The sequence below is a fragment of the Hermetia illucens genome, chromosome 3 (genome assembly GCF_905115235.1).
Source record: "Hermetia illucens chromosome 3, iHerIll2.2.curated.20191125, whole genome shotgun sequence".
Classification (NCBI taxonomy): Eukaryota; Metazoa; Arthropoda; class Insecta; order Diptera; family Stratiomyidae; genus Hermetia; species Hermetia illucens.
This window is the reverse complement of record NC_051851.1, coordinates 97,886,602-97,899,112: the sequence shown is the minus strand read 5'-3', so window position 1 is coordinate 97,899,112 and position 12,511 is coordinate 97,886,602. Positions and strand designations below refer to the sequence as shown.

Sequence of the window (12,511 nt, the reverse complement as noted above, 5' to 3'; positions counted from 1 at the left end):
GTAGGTGGTGTTGTAATTCGAGCATGGAGCACTATGCCAACGAGATAGTGGCCCGAGTCTATATTGGCAACCTTATATGTTCTGACATCCATCAAGGCTGAGAGGTGACGGCGTTCAATCAGCACGTGGTTAATTTGATTGAAAGCGGTTCCGTCAGGAGGGGCCCACGTATGTTCGTGGACCGCTTTCCGCGCAAATCAGGTACTTCCAACAACCATTTCGTGCGATACTGCTAACTAAATAATCCGCAGTCGTTACCATTGGTATCTCTATGTAAGCTATGGGAGCAATCGTATCGCCTGAATACGAGCTCCGTCCCTACCTGACTGTTGAAATCCCCAAGTATGATTTTTATATCATACTTGGGACAGGCTATGAGGGTCCGCTCGACTGAATCGTACAAGGTATCCTTCTCCGACTCTGCAGTCTCCTCTGTAGGTGTGTGAACGTTTATGAAGCTTATATTTCTAAATTTGCCTCGCAAGCGCAGAGTGCATAGCCTTCGCTTATATTTTCAAAGCCGATAGCAGTAGGTTTCATTTTTTGGTTGACTAAGAAACCTACTCCGAGCACATGGTTTACTGGAGGACCGCTATAATATATGGTGCAGGGGTTCTTGTCCAGGAAACCGATCCCTGTCCAACGTATTTCCTGCATCGCTGTTATATCAGCCCTATATTGGGACAAGGTATCGGTTAGCTGCTTGACAGCTCCATCTGTGTACAGGGAGCGGATGACCAGTTGGTACAATTTGCCGCTCTCTGGCTTGCAAAATATCGCTACTGGACGAAGAATCTCTGGGTAAACGGCTTTCGAGCAACATGCGTCCAAGCATGCCATCTTCGGACTTTCATATGTCTAGTTTTCGAAACTACTACACATTAGGATTGCATGGCTGTGGGAAACAATGTTCTGAGACACCAAATTTCAATCCATTAATTCTAAATAAAGAAAGCTTTGTCGGCAGTGGTCAAGGCTTCATATGCAATCAAGGCTATCTTAGTCAATTGGAGGATCTGATGTATCCGCATGGAAGGCAATAGTAGTGAGAGATGTGAACAAGTCGAGATATTATGTTGGAAATTTACCGACAAACGACAGCTGGTAGCTTAAGTACTGAGGAAGAGAGTAAGTAGCTTTCGAAATACGTATTTACTAACTATTAAAATATATTGTAGTAGGAGCAAGCTACCTAGTTTTATTTTTTATCGAGATATTATGTTGGATTTATTTACCGAATTTACCGACAAACGACAGCTGGATGGTGGTAAGCAGTAAACTGGGAATACAAATGGTTAGTGTTGCGTTTTTTTTTCTAAAAAGACTGGAAAATCCATAATTCACTTTGAGCAGATTCGTATCGCAAGGGCTTTCAAATTTACTTTATTCCAGCTACCTTTGAATTATTAGCTAGATTTTTGATATACTAAAAATAAGGAAGGTCCATGTTATCGTTGAAAATAAGTTTATATAAACAAAGCGTAGCGGGAGTTGGCGGCAGGAGAGGTTCTTTCCACCTTGTTGTGGCGATTGTTTCATAGTTGTAGCATGAATTCAGTTGTGTGGCGTGCATATATGTAGTATTTTGCACCTGGTGACACCGCAGTCATCCTCAGTCCTATTCGACTTGGCTCTATTTGGATTTAAGATTGTGCTTCACTCGCAAACTCATTAAAAATGCACAGACCAACTGTAAATCTATGTAAATTTTATTTTTAATTTCTCCCAATGAGAAAAAAAATTGAAAAGGAAGCTAAACGAGTATATGTAGAGAGTATTGATGGTCAAAGGGTAGTATATGTCCCGGGGCGAAACGTGGATTGGTACCCACGATGGAGCATAAAACCTGGGAAATGCCTGCTGAACCAACACCAACAGCTCTACTACCAAACCCTATCTCCACCTCCACGTGGTGACCGTTGGGAGTTCTTTCTTAACGAAAAGCTGCAGACGGAGAAAGATGAAGGCGAGTCTCCTGCGCCTAAAAACGGGACACATTATATCAACTGGTCCTCCAGGTTGGGGGTTGGGTAGGACTGACAACTCCACACGGAAAAGAACTTGTTATGAAGCCACAACAGGAGCCTCGGACTGGACGGATTATACTACGACGAATCCGGCAACGGCAACGGAATAACGAGTCAACCATTTGCTCGGAGTAGGTTTTTTAGTTAGCCAAAAAATGAAACGTGCTGTTATCGGCTTTGAACACATAAGCGAACGGTTATGCACTCTGCGCTTGCGAGGCAAGTTTAGAAATATAAGCCTCATTAACGTTCACGCCCCTACAGAGGAGACTGCAGAGTCGGAGAAGGATACCTTCTACGAGGCAGTAGAACAAACCCTCGAAGCCTGTCCCAGATATGATATCAAAATCATGCTTGACGATTTTAACAGCCAAGTAGGGAAAGAGTCCGTATTCAGGCGATACGTTGTCAGATTATTCAATTAGCAGTATCATACGAAATGGTTGTTGGAAGTACCTGGTTTGCGCGGAAAGCGGTCCACAAACATATGTGGGCCTCTCCAGACGGGACCACTTTTAACCAAATTGACCACGTGTTGATCGAACGCCGTCACCTCTCAGCCTTGATGAATGTCAGAACATATAGGGGGGCCAATATAGACTCGGATCATTATCTCGTTGGCATGGTGCTCCGAGCTCGAATAACAATACTACCTAGAATTCCCTCTGACAATCAGGTGAGAATTAACACTGAAGCCATCCACAACACAGCCCTCCGCGACACCTATAAGAGGCAAATGGATGCCGCAATAATCGCAGTCAACAGAGGACCTGGAGATGAAGCATCAACAAATGATCTTCACAATCACCTGAAGAACGTTATCATTGATACCGCCACAAACATACTTGGCCCCAGCCGCAAAAGGAGTCGGAACGGGTGGTTTGACGATGAATGTAAGCAAGCAATGGAACGGAAGAATGCCACATACCGAGTAATGTTGCATTCTCAAAGAACGCGGGCACGCGCAGAGACTTATCACGAACTCCGTCGAGCGGAGAAGCGACTTCACAGACGGAAAAAGGAAGTCTGGGAGAAACAACAAGTCTGTGAGTTAGAAAAGTACAGGGAGCAACCGCACCAGGCACACAAGTTTTACCAACAAGTCAGCAGGATGAAGCCTTATACACCTCGATTTTCATCCTGCCGAGACAAAGAGGGAAATCTGATTTCCGACAGAATGGGCATATTGGAGCGATGGGTTGAGTACTTTGATGAGCTACTGAACAACTAGAACATCGGCGAGTTGGAGGTCCCGCCAACTGAAGACGACGGACAAAAACTGCCACCACCAAGTTTAGGAGAAACAGTCCGTGCAATTCATCGGCTAAAAAATCATAAGTCGCCAGGAGCCGATGGAATTACAGCCATCGACCAGTTATACCAAGTGGTTCATCAACTTGTGCTCAAGGTATGGGACAGCGAATCAATGCCTTACGATTGGCAACGAGGCATTACCTGTCTCATACATAAAAAGGGAGATATCACACAGTGCAATTATAGAGGTATCACGTTGCTGAGTACCATCTATAAGATATTCTCCGCTATCTTGCTAGGCCGAATAGTCCCATACGCCCAGAACATCATTGGCCCATACCAAAGTGGTTCCACTCCAGGCAAATCAGCAATAAATCAGATTTTCTCTCTGTGACAAGGGATGGAAAAACTGTTGGAATATGGCCAACAGTTGCACCTTCTATTCATGGACTTTAAAACCTTCTATGATAGCATAGCCAGGGTAAAACTGTACACAGCCATGAGAGAATTCGGTATCCCGACGAAACTAATAAAACTGACTAGGCTGACCCTGACCAATGTGCGAGGCCAGATAAAAGAAGCAGGATCACTCTCAAGACCATTCGACATTAACAACGGTCTACAACAAGGGGATGCCCTATCATGCGTCCTCTTTAACCTGACCCTGGAGAAGATGATCCGTGATGCTGATGTAAATGCAAGAGGTACGATCCTCTTTAAGTCCACCCAACTACTGGCCTATGCTGGCTATATCGGACATCATGGGAAGAACGACCTGAGGCGTACCAACTACCTTCATCCAGATCGAGCAGGTGGCAATCGGGGCGAGATCTTGGGCTGCACATCAATGAAGGCAAGACAAAATATATGGTGACAACGTCAGCACCGAAGACGAATCAACCAACAACATCACACTGCACTGATGAAACGGGAAGAATAAGGATAGGAGAATACAACTTTGAGACCGTTGATAATTTCTCCTATCTAGGGTCGAAAATCACAACCGATAACAGCAACGATGATGAAATCCGCGCACGGTTGTTGTCAGCCAACAGGGACTATTTCAGCTTACAAAAACTGTTCCGCTCGAAACACTCACCTCAGGGTCAAGACTGTGATCTTGCCAGTCCTCATGTATTCCTCGGAAACTTGGGTTCTTAGCAAGAAAAATTGCGAACTTTTAGCCGACTTCGAGAGAAGAATCCTCCGAAGAATTTTTGGCCCCCTACATGAGGATGGACGATTCCGTAGCCTACACAATGACGAAATCTATGAGCGATACCATGACCGTCTGGATGTGGATAAAATCCGGCTGAATAGGTTACGGTGGGCGGGTCACTTAATCGGTATGGATGAGGATGATCCCACCCGGAAAGTCTGTAATGGCAATATCTATGGTAGAAACAGAAGACGAAGAAGACCCTGCCTATGCAATGGCATAGACCAGGACGCCAGACAGCTTTTAGGGATATCGAATTGGTGGACCTCGGCGCAAAACCGGGATGTCTGGAGTACCTTATTAAGGCAGGCCTAGACCGGATACCGGTTGTTGCGCCGTTGATGATGATTGATGGGATCTAGATGGGTTAAGTGCTTTTCAAGATTGGTAGAATCGACGATGTTGCAGAGAAAACATTTCGGACAATCCAAATAATAAGCAAAACAATCTGCCATCATAGGCAGCTGTATCTCAATTAAAGGCGAATTGCTTATATTCGGCGAAATTCCGGCAGAGCTCCTAATTGAAAGAAGGTAGGAATGGTTCTATGAAAAAAATCGTAAAGGAGGATATTGTGACCGGGCTACAAAGAGGGTGGACCTTTAAGAGGTGAAAGCTACAGAGAATCAAAAGTGAAGCTTCATAGCTGCAAGATTTACTACACACCAAGTAGGTGCAGGAAAAAGTATTACAGAAAAGTATTACAACATCGACATATACCAACTATTGCTGCATTTCTCACAAGAATATGATAATGTTAGCCGTAACGCATTATTTCTTTCAAAACTGATCCGAATAATAACAGTCAGGATGCATTGTAATGAGCGCCAGAAAAACGGGCTAATTCATAAATTCCGGACAAAGTAAAATAGAAGTAACTGGTCTGGAATTTGTTGTTAAAAAGGTATCAGTGTCCGCAGGAAGTGTACGGTATTTATTATCATTATTCAGCAGTGTACTGTTCCATTACTTTTAAGATGGTTCGATTTCTGAATGTTTTTTTTTTAATTAAGAACTTATGGATTTGGAGAAGGAGGCAGGTAGCCGCGGATTGGAGGCAAGTACCGACAAAATTAAAGCTTTCAGCCATTGGGTCCTACTCTTTTTATATGCATCAATGGACAAATTAACGAAGGTGCCGAGTAACTTGTATGGCTGGTTAGTGTAGCTACTGCCAATAGTCGCATCGAACTTAAGGGGTTTTTCCATCTATTGGCCTCAAAAATAGGATTATCTTTGTAGCTTTTTGCATTTGCATTTGTATTGTATACCTTTTGGGTTACATTAATACACTGTTGCGTCTTGAAAAAAAAAAATATTATTTTTAGGATGTCAATAATTAATTATAATGTTATAAAGAAAAGTCATTAAAACAACGGTAGTATATTTGCATTATAAACATCTTTGGTTTGGATGGTGTGAGACAAAAAAAGCAAAAAGATTTACGATTAGTAGACACGTGTCCTCCCTCGACGATTACCTACCTTGACGTGGTGAGGGAGCTCAGTAAGGAAGATCCTCCAGGAAACGGGAGGTGACACCTGAAGCCAAGCGGTAATCAAAACCCCAAGCCAAGGTGTGCCGAGGGCTGAATGGTCACAGGGGTTAAGATGTGGCCGTGAACGGTGAACCCTGGGTACCAGGCGACCCCCAGTTTCAACTAGCCTTGTCTCGGCAAAAAGGGGCTCTGCCGAGATCGACTTACTTTCCCCGGAAAAATTGAGGCCATGGCAGCCAACTATGCAAAAAACAAAAAAACAAAAACATAAACCTACTAAGCAAACACAATTAAACTTCGATCGTGACGATCCAACCCCGAGTAAAGGGGCAACCCTGAGCTCATCGATGGAGAACCTGAGTCTAGACTCAGATTCCCCACTTATTCAAGTGGGAACCAATTCAATTGGGACCCAGTCCTTAACGGATGAGCCGAAGCAGGCCCCTTCTGTTAGTACTGCTGACCCCAGGCTCCAATCGGCGCAACCTGCTCAGGCTAAAGTCTTGCCCATGGGTAAGCACCTCTCCACGGACAGCAAACTGCCTTCGGGCAAACCGCTTTCGGGCAAACCGCCTTCGGGCAAACAGCCTCCGGGCAAACCGCCTTCGGGCAAATCGCCTCCGGGCAACGCACACACAAAGAGCTGTGCCAAGGTTGAGGGGAAAGGAGCATTCGGGGCACCTGCGGCTAAGGGGAAACCGAAGCTGCAGCGGTCCTCGGACGATCCTAACTCTTCGACACAAAAGGCGGCAAAGAGGGCTCGGCGGGCAACGGCTAGGCCTTCATTTGTAGTCAAGGCTATCGAAGTCGATGGATGGGTCCTGTATGACGACTCTAATCCATCCGGCTACGATACTGAGCAGTGCGAACAGCTTAGGAGAAAACTCCTCCTAGCTGTAAGGACTGCGTCCGCGCAAGGCATTAAGCTCTGCTTTGAGTCGGTAGGTGTATACCGTAAAATGTTACGGTTGAACTTTGCCGACGAAGATACGAACGACTGGCTTAGGCAGTACTGCTCCTCCCTTAATGATGTGTGGGAGGGTGCGCGAATAACCTTGAAAAGGGTCTCTGAGTTTCCATCGATCAAAAAGTGCTTTCTCTGGCTTCCAGAAGAAGAGCGAAATGGTGTTGGGGTTCTGGAACAACTTGGTGTACAGAACAACCTTAACTCTTCCACCTGGTTGCTGCTAGGCAGCAAAACTGGAGAGAGAATCGATAGGCCGGGAACTTTTCTCACTATCGGCGTTCCCGAACCTGATGTTAAGAAAGTTCGGGAAAAATCGGGTTGCCGGCTCTACTATGGGTTGGGGACCGTCACGTTACAAGTGTCGGCTCCTAAAACCATTGAAGGGGACATGCAGCCCCCGGCATCTACATCTGAAACGTAAATCAGGTGCCACATTTCCCAAGTAAATTTGCAGCATTGTAAAGTGGCGACTGCACTTATCAGTCGTCGGATCAATAGCTGCAAGACATTTATATACCTCATACACCGTGGGTTGTTGGTGGGGCAGTCAGGGGCCTGAACTTCCAACATGCTGACCTATTGTATGCCAATGGAAGCGATCGACCCCGCACCTGCATGGTAGTCTCCAAAGACTTCCAGGCTAACCTGGTTAACGACCTATGTGATGGCGACACCACATCGGCTAAGCTAACCATAAAAAGTCAACAGGGAGATAAAGAGATACTATGGTGCTCTGCATATTTCCCCTACGACGCAGAAGACGTTCCCAGTGGAACATTCATCAGAGCTATCCAATATGCCAAAAGTAGAGGCATGGGGGTAATAGCAGGATGTGATGTCAACGCTCACCACATATGCTGGGGAAGTTCGAACATCAATGCAAGAGAATCGAGACTAATGGAGTATCTAGTAGGAACCGATTTGCAGATCCTAAATATGGGTAATGAACCCACTTTCTTCAACGTGGTCAGGCGAGAGGTCATCGACATCACGATGGCATCTCCTGACATCGCGGCTCTGATCGGAGAGTGGAGAGTATCAAACGATATCACACTCTCGGATCACAGACGCATTGATTTCGTTATGGGCATGGATCTACCTCCACCCACTCCATTTCAGAATCCGAGGAAGACAGATTGGGTAATGTATCAAACAGAATTGAACGCCCGAGTTACGATCCCTGGGAGGCGCATCAAATCCATTGCTGGAATTGAGAAGACAACCCAAATGATCACAACTAGCATGAGAGAAGCTTTCGAAGAAAGCTGTCCACTCAACATGCCAAAGAAGGGTAAAACACCATGGTGGAACTCGGATTTGGCAAAACAGAGGAGAACGACAAGGATGCTCCTTAATCGTGCTCTGAAGGGTGAATCAAGCACTAGCTGGAATCGCTATAAAGAGGCACAGAAGGCTCTAAAGAAGACCATAAGATCGGCTAAACGATCATCTTGGAGACGCTTTCGCGAAGAGACTAACTCTCTTGAGGCAACCTCAAAGCTGAAGCGGATTCTGGTCAAAGAACGTAGCCAGAAACTGGGTTACTTATGTTTACAGAATGGGAAGTATACAGAAAGCGATGAAGAAACCGCAAATCATTTGTTTGAAGTACACTTCCCAGGCAGCATCCAAAATCTAATCTCGGGGCCAACAGGTGCATACAGCCCTCAACCGAGACATTGGAATCTGGCATGCAAAGTAGTATCACTGGAGCGAGTGAAATGGGCATTTAACTCGTTCCATAGATATAAGTCTGCAGGTCCGGATGACATCATCCCTGCGCTAGTAATAGAAGGAATGGATGCCCTGGGTCTACACATTCGGAATATATATAGGGCATGCCTAGCACACGCTTATATTCCAATTAAATGGCGGGATGTGAAGGCGTTGTTCATTCCCAAACCAGGAAAACCCACCTACACAGACGCAAAAAGCTTTCGACCGGTCAGCCTAACGTCCTTTCTGCTAAAAGAACTCGGTTCATAAGGGATACACATATTCCTAAATGGCCACTTCACCATAGGCAACACGCCTACCAGAAAGGCAAATCCACGGAGACAGCACTCCATGAACTTACGGCAAAAATTGAAAAGGCGATGTCCGATAAAGAATACGCTTTAGGCGCATTCATGGACATCGAAGGTGCCTTCAATTATGCCTCATTTGCCGCAATTTGTGATGCGGCAAGACAGCATGGAATCGAACCGCTGCTAATCAGTTGGATCCTTCACATGCTAGAGTGGAGAAAAATCCACATATCGGTCGGCCAGTCTATTGAAGCAGGATGTCTCAGGGACTACCCACAGGGAGGGGTTCTCTCTCCACTGTTATGGCTCTTGGTGATGGATACCCTGCTGTGGCTCCTGGAGGACAAAAAAGTCTCCGCGCAAGCATTTGCGGACGACCTAGCCGTAATAATTACCGGCAAGTTTGCGGACACAGTATGTGACCGCTTGAATGCAACTCTGCATGTAATCCACAGCTGGTGCCTCCGCAATGGACTCACGGTGAACGCTAGGAAGACTGGACTAGTTATGTTCACTAGGAACGTCAGGTGGGGCAGCTATACGCTACCCACCTTAGCAGGGGTGGAAATCCAACTGGCACAAACAGCCAAGTACTTAGGAGTACATTTCGACTCCAAGTTAACGTGGAAGCATCATATCCAGGAACAATACCAGAAATCCTGCAGATTGCTCTGGTGCTGTAGGAATGCGATAGGTAAGACCTGGGGACTTTCACCTAAACGGATATATTGGATGTATACATCCATAATAAAACCCATTTTGATGTATGCATGCATCGTCTGGTGGCCAAGACAGAACTTTGCTAACAGCAGGAAGCTGCTAACGCAGATTCAGAGACTTGGTAGCCTAAGTATTACTGGAGCAATGAGTACTACGCCGACTACAGCACTTGAAGCCATCCTAAATTTACCCCCCATCCACTTGGAGGTGAAACGGAAAGCAGCCAACGACGCATATAGGCTCGATACCATTGGGGCGTGGAAAGGCGGCCAATCCAACGGGCATGCGTCTATATGGAAATTCCTTGAAAAATATCCGGTAGTCCTGATGCCGACCGATCATATGGTTTCCAGATTCGTCTTTGAAAAGACATACACTGTCGTAATCACCGAAAGAGAAGAATGGTCGACAAGTGGCGATGAGTCTTTTCAGATTACAGACCTAATAATCTTCACCGACGGGTCAGTCACGGAGGATGGATCGGGTGCAGGCGTGTTCTCGGAGAATCCGATTATAGAACTGGCCCGACCCCTCGGAAAAATGACGACCATATCCCAGGCGGAGATATATGCCATTTCATTGGCGGCAGAAGAATGTCTGCGACAAAAATGGAGGGGTCGCACCATTCGAATCTGTTCCGACAGTCGGGCGGCATTATCAGCACTAAATGGCAACAACATATCAAGCCAGTTGGTGTGGAGTTGTCATCAGGTGCTGCTGAAACTTGGCCGACTGAACGAAACATTCCTGATGTGGGTGCCGGGGCACTCTAACATCGCCGGTAATGAGGGGGCTGATAGACTGGTTCGCCGAGGGTCTGGATCCACAATGATGGGCCCAGAACCAGCTCTTGGAATCCGACCATCTACTGTCAAGTCTACTCTGAAGGGTGAAATTGCAAGGATTCACGCAACCGAGTGGAGAAATTTGGACTCTTGCCGGCAAGTGAAAATCCTTGTAAAGGAGCCTAGGGCCACTAGAGCGGCATTTTTGTTGTCCCTTAAGAAGTGGGACATGAAAACCCTAGTAGGGCTTTTGACGGACACTTCCCCTTAAACTACCATATGGAAAAGATTGGGGTAGTGGTTTCGGCTGTGTGCAGCCAATGTGAGGAGGAGGAGGAGACAGCTCTGCACTTTTTATACAGCTGCCCGGCATCCTCAGATCTCAGACGAAGACACCTTCGCAAGGTTTTCTTCAATGAAGAATCTGCACACTCTCTGCCTCTTGAGAATGTTCTCAGATTCGCTAAAGCCTGCGAACACCGTAGGCAGGAAGCCATTGAATAGGCAACTTACGGGGATAGTACAATGGGCCTAATAATGGCCTGAGTGCTCGGAGCTGCGGCTCCCCCCATTTAACTAAACTAAACTAAGACACGTGTCTATCGTCCCTACCTCAATTAAATTTTTGTATATAAAGAAAACAAAATGACAGACGGTTGAAGAAGTCAACAAATCAGTTTTTTATGCATTTTATTGGATAGAAGCTGTAAAATTTTATATTTCAACCTGATTGTGGTAGAGATGAGAGCCGCACATATTCTAAACATGTGATGCTAAAATTTCAACTAAATCAATCGATTAGTTTCGGGAAAATTTACAACGCAACGTCCAAAAATGTTGTTTTGAGAAAAACACGTTCAGGTTTTTTTTAACAAAAACCATTGATAATAGCAACTAACAATTAATGGCCAATTCTTACGTCATAGAGTAGGCCTTCTGATTTGCGAAAATTGCACTTTTATCCAATCTAGCCCTTCTACGTTGAGCATTGCTTCTTTTGACGAGTCAAAATCGAATGGCTAGCAGAAGTCGTGACGACTCATAAAAATCGTTATAATTATAAAAGAACTGTTCCGGCCTTCACTTCATAACATGTACTTATAAATGTGTTTACATTTCAGAAAATGCACGCATGATAAAAGAGTGACAATTACATATCTGGCAGCGGAAACGGTTGTTCCAGGGTGGCCAAAACGGTGAAGGAAAATTTTAGGTTTGTCAGGAAATTTTGCAAGTTATTGAAATACATTTCCTGAAACCTTCAATGATGGTGCATAATTGTGGTTAACGCCCCGCGCTCCACGTTGTAGTCAGTGGCAACTATATATATAAATGTACATGTAAAACTTAATTTATTAATATAACTCGTTTATATTTTTGAGGTATGAATATATCATGTGCCCAAAGATATTTGAAATACGCTTCATGCATGTATGAGAGACTTTCTATACATACTTTCTTGATATGTCCCCGAACTCCGCCATTCATGTAAGTTAATTTTATATGATGATGACGTCATACATATCTTACAGTGCAATAAATTTGTGTGGACTATACAGTTTGACTTTCTATAACTTTGTTAATAATAGTTCGACTCCTTTCAAACTTCTCAGAATTATGTCAAATATTATCACTTATATTGATACCAAATTTTGTACTTCTAAAATTAACTAAAAGGGGGAGGGTGTGGTAAGTTGTTTGATTTTTTTTTGCATTTATTTTTAGTTTTTTTTAAATGAATGCATAATATCTCAAGGATGTTGTGCCCAAATTTCATGCCGATTGGAGCAAATTTAGCGAAATTATGGAATTTGAACATCCGTAGTTCTAGGCCGGCTTTGTTAGTGTGTCAAATTTTAAATCATTTTTTTGAAACTTGTTAATTTTGAAGTTCAACTACGCCATAACTCAAAATCTACTGCTCCAGATTCTTTGAAGTTTTGCACTTCTTCACATAATTCACCAGGTATCCATGCTCCCCAGCTTTCCAACAAATGTTTAAACTAATACCGGC

The 12,511-nt window shown here is 44.7% G+C and overlaps 1 protein-coding gene across 3 annotated transcripts in view; it reads right to left on the bottom strand.

The window, feature by feature from the left end:
• LOC119651153 overlaps positions 1 to 12,511 on the bottom strand; it is a 414,598-nt gene that overhangs the window by 14,758 nt on the left and 387,329 nt on the right. The gene's annotated exons all lie outside the window — the stretch shown is intronic.